Source organism: Diadema antillarum, unplaced genomic scaffold (genome assembly GCF_040938485.1).
Source record: "Diadema antillarum isolate AM-2024a unplaced genomic scaffold, OU_Dant_1.0 scf00000112, whole genome shotgun sequence".
Lineage (NCBI taxonomy): Eukaryota > Metazoa > Echinodermata > Echinoidea > Diadematoida > Diadematidae > Diadema > Diadema antillarum.
Window position 1 is genome coordinate 435603 of NW_027271001.1, and position 9186 is coordinate 444788.

Consider the following 9186-nt stretch of genomic DNA (forward strand, 5'->3'; position numbering starts at 1 on the left):
CTTTGAAAGAAAAATTATATTATTGATTCTTTTTTCAAACTTTGATGTAGCATGTTTATACATGTAGTGTGTGCAATTTTTGTTATTCTTGAACGGTACTATGTTTTTATCATGCCTTCAAAATGCATTGGGTGTTTTGTTTGTATGTTGTTGTTGTGGTTTTTGATCTACAACTGTAGGCCTGCCCGGGCACTGTTTCATGAAAGTTGTCATCACTGACAAGTTGTCAGTCACTGACTATTACCATAGTAACAGTCAGTGACCAGATCTTCTCAGCCAATCAAAACCGAGGATTTTACTAAAATTGTCAGCACTGACTATATTGATGAAACAGCCCCCAGGATGAGGTCAAAGAAACTGTGTTGTATATAGTAACGTAATGAATAGCCCAAACCAGGCACCAAGGTCAGAAATAATTTTTGCATATCAATCAATTGATATGAGTGTATTAAATTGTTCGAGAAATGAGCACTGACAATTACGTCATGTTTGATGGAATAAAAGTGATATTGAACTGCTATTTTCTTTTGTCATTTTGTGCTTAATACTGTATCTCCTTTCAATGTGCATGGGTACATAAATACAGCATGTCCATAATCATATCAGCGCCTAATGCTGGTCAGTGATAAGGTTAGAGCAAAGATTAGGGTTAGGGTTAGGTTTGGGTTAGAGTCTAGGTTAGGAATAGGATTAAGTTCAGGATAAGGATTATGATTAGGGTCAGGGGAAGGGTCTGGGGTTATTGTCCAGGGGCTAATTGCCGTGCAGACCCGTCCACAATTTGTGTAAATCATGTGCATCATGTCTGTGATAGATATGTTAAAACTGAGATTGATAAATATGACTGAAATGAAGACTAGGCCATGACTCTGGTCAAAGGTCATAAAGGAACCAAACCGAACCTTTCCATACTGTATTATACCGTACCATACCAGCACACTGCCATACTGTGGTGTAATGATACCCAAAGTTATTACAGTCCCCTTCAATTCCACTATGATGGATCAGTCTCCTTACCTCCGGCCAGTCATTGACCTATGCCAATACTCCCCACCTCAAGTTACCTTAAATAAACCGTAATTTACAACTGGATTGAGTCAACTCCAAACATCCTCTCTTTCCCTATCCATTACAGAGGACTCCCATTATAACAAAGTCCTCGGGACCGGCAATTTTCTTTCATTACTTCGAATTTTCGTTATAACTAAACAAATAAGCAAAAAACAAAAACAAAAACATAGAGGGGATAATGTTGCGGCGTGAATTTTTATTTTGTTGTAACCAGAACTTTGTCATAACCATGTTCGTTATAACGGGAGTGCCCTGTACTTGGAATTGGTGTAGAGCTAACCCCCCCCCCCCCCGACACCTGAAACCAAGGAGGTATTACCCCCTTGCTAGAACAAGTTCTACCTTTGTTTCTGCAACTGCTCAAGTTTTGCCTAGTTGATGACATTCAAGGCTCCATCCCCTTTCACCCTTACAGAGACTCCAACTCTCATGCTTTCGACGGGAGATCTCCCGCCAAAGCCAATTTTTGCAGAACCTCCCGTTCTCCCGCTTGAGATTCAATTTCTCCCGCTTGAAATGATTTTTTACTTAAGAAATTTCGTTGTATGTTGAAAAATAAACCTTAGCACGAGAGAGCATCTAGAACCCTAGACAGCAAGGAACTTCGTGCTCATGATGTGCGCTTTGCACACATCAAATTGGAGTCTCCTGTTTGCTAGGGGTTTCAGGCGGGAGAATCTCCACATCAGAAGGTGCTTAGGGTTGTTATAGTACTGTATGTCGATCAGTTGTGTATACAATGTATTTGCTGTATCTTGTGAATTTTAAGATTCAGGAGGATTTGACTCTTGAAGTGAGAGGACATACCACAAGAGACCTCTCAAATAAAATACACTTTGAAATATATTAACAGTGTATCACAAATCATTTTTCAGCGTACCTTCAAAGAATCCAATCCCAATACATTGTGCAAACCATACCATACCATCAGGGCCGGCGGAACCGGGGGGCACTTTTTTGCACCATACAAAAGAATACATACAAAGTAAAGGAATACGGCCCCCCTCCCTTTTTTTTTTTCTCCGGAAGTGCGTAAGTGGCACCAGAATGAAATAGAAACCTTGAAGTGAAAGCGTGGTAAGGCTTTGTGCCGAAGACCTTATTTTTCGATAAGGTCTTAACCCTAACTTACCTAAGGGGGGGGGGGGGGGGGGGCATAATGCCCCCCCCCCCCCCCCTTCAACGAATTCCGCGACCACTCCGGTGAGTAAAATTTTTTGACCGCGCCGCTCGCTGACTTTTTACTTTCAAGTCACGTGCGACTTTTGAGACCAAATTTGTCACGCCCGGGCAGCGTGTTTTTTTTTAGACGGCACAGATTGGGGAAACTAAAAGTCTATCGGGGACCCTATCCCTAAACCTAACCCTAATCCTAATCCTAACCCTAACCATCAAACCCTAACCCTAACCCTAACCCTAACCCTAACCCTAACCCTAACCATAACCAAAAACCCTAACTCAACGTTTTTCCCATAGGTTTAACACGCGCCATGCCCCAATCTGTGCCGTCTTAAAAAAAATTGCGCCCGGGCATACCATTCTGAAGCCACGCCCCTTCAAACAATTTTCGTCAACCCCAAAATTGCTCAAAAACGTGATTTTGTGTACAAAGTCAATACAAATTGTGTTTTTTTTATTAATTCATATAAAGATTGATATTTTTAGTTTCAATGGCTGAAATCAATTTATTTTAGTATAATTATGCTTCAAAAAATGTGTATGACAAATTCTGCTGAAAAAAAACAAAAACAAGTTTGAAAAAACAAAGAAATACATAAAAATTGATTAAACAATAAAAAACATAAGAAATTAATACTGATTTTTTTTTTCACGCTCAAATGTTCGGAATGTCACTAGGAATACTTACACCAAAAATCAGCATTCCATAAGCTTTTATAAGCCAATTACAGACGAAAATGAGTTTTTTTTTTTGCATATATTTGCATAATTAATCAATTTAAAATAGAAAATGCAAATTTTTTGAAAATTTAACTAAACAGTCTTGTAGACTACATCCGGCTTTATGTTCATGCAAAATTTTGCGGCGATCGCGCGATCAACGGCCGAAGCCGAAATCTGCCTCCTCTCCCCAGGAATTCAAGCTCGCTAAATAGCCCAGGTAAGTTAGGATAAATAAACTTTTTTTTTTTGCACCATACAAAGGAATACATACAAAGAAAAGGAATACCTCCCCCCCTTTTTTTTGGGGGGGGGGGGGGATAAGTGCCACCAGAATGAAATAGAAACCTTGAAGTGTGAGCGTGTTAAGGCTTTGTGCTGAAGACCTTATTTTTTTTATCTTATGGGGGGGGGGGGGGGGCTTGTTAGGTGATGAAACCCGGAAGTGGCATTAAAAGTGGGAAGTGCCCCCTCCCCACCTTTTGAAAACATGGTGCCGGCCATGACCATTGCTACAAGTGTTAGATTGGGAGCATGCAGTCAGTCTGAAGAGAAAGGATACCCCATGAGTTACAGTTAAATCTGTCTTAGCGGCCACCTGTCTATAGTGACCACCTGCTTATAGCAGTCACTGAAAAATCCCCCGCACTAAATTGCTGTATTATAGACCCTTTATAGAGCGTTCACCTGCCTAACGTGGCCAGCGGCCACTCATTTTGTATCCTGTTGTGAACAGCGGCCACAGAAATTTAGCTGGTACAGCCATGAATAAGCTAGCTATTATGTTCATTACGTGAATTCTGTCAAGTCCTATCAGAAGAGCAGATGTAGGCCTATATAGGGTATTAAAAAAAATCTCTATGCAAGTGTGTTATAGCTGCTAACGCAAACTTGTATTTGCTGTTTCGATTTTGTTTTTTTAAGAATAACGTCCAGTATATTCATGCCATTATACAATGCAAATGTTGATACTCAAAATTGCCACCGACCTGTCTATGATGGCCAACTGTTTACAGTGGCAATTTTTGTCATTTACCCTTGGGCATAGGCGCCGGAAGTGGGGGGGGGGGGGGCAGGGGGGGGGGGGGGCGGGCCGCCCCCCCCCCCCCCAATCCAAAAAGTGGGGGGCAAAACGCATTTTGCCCCCCCCCCCAAAAAAAAAGCCCCCCCCCAAAAAAAAAAAAAATAATAATAATAAAAATAAATGAATAAACAAGGAAAATAAAATAAATATGTACTAGGTGTTTCAAAAAACATTTCCCACTTTTGATTCTTAATAATTCAAAAACTATTTATCAGATAACACTGTCATTGATATGAGTAATAGCTGAATAGTGTACAATTTGGTTGGAGGTGGTTTAAATATGAAAGCATAAATCAGTTTCATGAAATTCATGATTAATTTCACAGTTAGGTTCCAGATTTTGCTCTATTTTCAACCCTCTGTACAAAATTTCACTTTGCAGAGGGGTCAATGGGTGTGTATGGGAGTGTGTGGTTAATACCCTGACAATGGTCCTGAACAATGGCCAGGCTTTGAATACTTCATTATTTATTCATGAGAAATTCCACTATCACAACTAGTCTTTATTCAGCCTCTGGCAGTATCTGTGTAAAGTCAAACGCCTCCCAATACTGTCGTTGAGTCGCGACAGTGCTCTCCCTACTTCTGAAAAACGAAATTACAATGAATACCTTCTGTTCTATCGTAAACGAAGCAAAGAAATAAATTGGACTATACACTTGTGTATATGGAGCCTTAAATAAATCTACTGTGAAACAAATCGCCCGTATGATAAATGCTGCTGAACTCTTTACCAAAAATAATATCTTTTTATCAAAAAAGCGAAAAATTTGTCAACTATCTAATTAGTAGACAATTGTATTAAAATGAGGAACTTTAGATCATTTATGCTTATCTATATCCCAAATTTAGTGATATGTGAAGCAAAATTTGAAAATGATTGCCAGCTGGAATGAAATGTGGTGTTTGCAAGCACATGGAAACATGTGCTTACTTTTTCCATGTGCATACATTTTACCCTTTACCGTGCATGAATTCAGACTAGCAGTGCCCAGGGCAATCCACATGAATTATTGATTAAGCATTCATGTGCCAGGGAGCGCGAGACTGACGCCTAGTCAACAGGTGGTTCAGGCATGTCCATTGTTCATGGCCATTGTCAGCACACACTCACATACACATCATTGGTTCTTGTGCAAAGTTCAATTTTTGTACAGAGGGTTAAAATTTGACCAAAATCTGAAACCTTACTTCAAAATCAATCTTAGATTTAATGAAACTGATTTATGCTTTCACATTCAAATTACCTCCAACAAAATTGTACACTATTCAGCTATTACTCATATTAATGACAGTTTTATCGGATGAATAGGTTTTGCACTATTAATGATCAAAAGTGGGAAATGTTTTTTGAAACACCTAGTATATATATGAATAAAAGGGGGGAAATATGGCTACGAACGGCAGCTTTTGGACTGTAAAATGTCAAAATTTTCAAGCTCGCTCGCTTCGCTCGCTCGCATCCAGCAGTTGAGCCCGGTGCGCCTCCCCCTTAATTTCTAAAGCGAAAAACATAGCTACGACGGCAGTTCTTGGACTCTAAAATGTCAAAATTTTCAAGCTCGCTCGCTTCGCTCGCTCGCATTGAATCGTTACGCCATTCTCCTAAAGCGGGGTTCCCACTATCACGATTGGCGCCACGATTGACATCGTGGTCTTAATCGTGAAGCAATCGTGGTGATCTTACCAGATCGTATTGGATTGTATCAGATCTTGAGGTTAATCGTGGCAATCGCGTTAATCGTAGAAAATTTTTGGACGGTTCAAAAATTTTCTACGATTAACGCGATTAATTTTTGATCGTGATCATCGCATCAGATTGTCTTGGATTGTATCAAAACGCAGAAAATCTTGTCTAATCGTGCTTCTTAATCGTGTTGATCGGGATCGACTTTATCACTTTCCTTCTGCTTATTTTGCACATTTGCCCTTATTTTACTCGCAAATCGTATATATTTTGTATTCCGCGAGGTTGAATAAGGGGGGGGGGGGATGGCACAATGAAATATAAAATAATAACACCACTGAAACATCCACCAGAAGCAGAATGTTTCACATACCCCACAAGGTAACTTTTGTGACAATTGAAAAGTGACCATCGTCGTGGATGTTAGGTCACTCGTGCATGACTGTAAAGATTACTGTCATTATTTTTCACACAGAAGTTAGTCAACAAGTGTAGCAATACCCCCGCGAAATAATTTTGCTATCTGAGGTTGTGGCTGGCCTAGGTGATGCTTTCTATCTGATGATAACGCAATCGTCATTCGCAAAACTGCAAAGGTCACGTTCTCATCATCCTCAACTTGTCAACCCTTGCCATCATCAATGGTTGTAGACCTTATCACTCTGCAGAAGTTGAGGAAACAATGAAATCCATCGTCAGCCGGACTATGATATTCCCATTCGGGTCCAATCGCGCCTTAAATGGGGGTCGCTTTTGATTCCGATCGTGAAAGATATCGTATCTTATCTCAACAACCCGCATTAGTTCCCGGTATTCGTATTGGAACGTATCAGAACGTAGCTGCACGTACCAAATCGGGGATCCCAATCGTAACGATAGTGGTACATCGGAACCAATCATGGACTCAATCGGGACAATCCTATCGGATCGTATTTGAACGGGAGACCAGATCGTGACAGATCGTATTGCTTGAAATAGACCAATCGTGACCATATCGCATCCAAGCGAAGCAACACGTATTGACTCGCATAACCTCGTATCCAAACGTGAAATTTCAGACGGGTTCAACGAAACTTCCACGATCAGTTACGAATGTCCGATCGTGGTGTTCGTAATAGATCGTACCAAAGTGGGAACCCCGCTTAATGTTGCTGACAGTAATTGCGAGTAGTTGCGCCCGATGCCCCCACCCCTTAATTTCCAAAGCGAAAGATAAATATAGCTACAAACGGGAGTTTGGGGACTGTAAAAATGTCAAAATTTTCAAGCTCGCTCGCTTCGCTCGCTCGCATTGAAGCGTTATGCCACTCTCCTAATGTTGCTGCCAGTAACTTTTGGTTTCCTTATTAACAACAACAACTTTGTAGAATTATGCTACATGTATCATATTTAACTCTCAAATATCATCATTTAATCATGTTATTGTAAAGGAGTAACAGATAAGTATATATTTTTCCACATATGTATGTAGATACAATTGTGTTATGATTCTTATATGTACATGTTCAATGTTGTTGCTAATAAAACTTCAAACTTAAAACCTCAACTTCATACCAGTGATACATTGCCTCCCCCCCCCCCACACACACACACATTTTTTAATGCTTTATATTACCTGTGTCCCCAACAAAAAGAATCCACTCTGCAGTGTGTACAAAAAAAAAAAAAATACAATCGACATTTTTTTGCGACCACTCCGCCGCGCGAAATTTTTTGACCAAGCCGTTCGCTGACTTTTTACTTTCAAGTCTCGCGCATCTTTTGACACCATTTTCGCGAAAATCGCGCATACAGTTACGACGCTGCACGACCTTTTATACATGCCTGTCAGACCGAAAATGGCTCAAAAACGTGATTTTTTTTTGTATAAAGTCTATGCAAAAGGAGTTTTCTATTCTTATTCATAAAGATATGATTATTTTCACTGTCAGTGGCAGAAATCAATTCATTTTAGCATAATTATGCTTGAAATATGTTCTGTCATACCTTTTGAGAAAAAAAATGATAAAACAAAAGGTTGAAAAACAAAGAAATACATGAGAAATTCATGAAACAATAAAATACATAAGATATTGATGTTGATGCCTGATTTTTTTTCAAGCACAATGTTAGGAATGCTACAAACAATGTTATCACCAAAAATTGGGATTCTATAATCTTTACTTTCTGATTTATAGCAAAATGTATGATTTTTAAACACAGTATTTCAAGATACAGTATTTAAAGATCCCTGCATTTCAAGATACACTTTCAAATATACGGGACCACTTTTATTGAATGATTTGCCAAATGCAATAAAGTTGTCTAATAGACTTTCAATATTTAAAAGGAGTTATACATTTTTTCTTGTTGATAAAGATATAAGATAAATTTCAAGTTTTATTTATTGTATAAGCACCAAACTTTGATGACTCTAGCTGCCTTCTTATAGTGTTCTCTATGTAGTATACGGTAGTCCTTAATTTGCTTGCATTATGTAACTATTTTTAGCTGTATACTTGGGATCAGCCATAGAAAGACCAACGGTCTATGTTGATCCCCCACAAACTGAAATTACTGCTTTGTTGTGTTTGTCTGTTGTGAAATTGTAATAAGTTCAATATTTCCTTTATTGTTCCAATGTTCTACTGTGTATGTATAGTTCCCAGTATTCTTTGTTAATGGTTTTTATCAGGATGTGGAAATAAATGAAATGAAAATGAAAAAAAAAATGAAATGAAATTTTATACATTAAGTAGCATGATTAATTTTTATGAGGAAGTGATTTCCATTTCTTTTTGTATAGTTTAATAGATTACGCCACAGGTAATGCATGTGTCAATTTTCGTGACGATTGCTCGATCGACGGCTGAGATCTGGGGAGGGGGAGTTGAATCAACCCCCCCCCCCCCCCCCGCCACAGAACACCCAGAATAGCCCGGCCTGCTTAGGGTTAAAATATAACATCTTAGCTCTATTTTGCAGAAAACCCCATTCAATTTGGTTAAGCGGTCACAGAGAAATGTGGATTTTTGTAAAGCAATGTCATGGGTCTGATGATTCTTCCAAGTTGAGCACTTATTGGATGCTCTTGGCACTGCAGAGTAATGTGTAAACACAATACAGAACTTGGAGGAAAGGGATTCCTGACATGCTGTACAAAAATCCTAATTTCTCTTTGACAGAAAAGGAAATTGAATAGGGTTTTCTGTAAGATGTGGGCAATGTGTTATAGTTTCATACCCTGAAATTGTATTTGAATTGATTGGATAGATTCACAATTTTCAAAGTTATCGTTGCGGAGGGTACCGTTGTAATTTTTTGGAGGAATCTTAGCAGAACCTAAACCTAAAACCGTATCACAGCCCCGAACCCTATAGGTCCTTGGACCTTGGTGAAAAGAAGACCCGAGAAACTGTTCAGAATAAAGGTAGCAATGTTGTGTCATCACCATAAAGACGTGCAT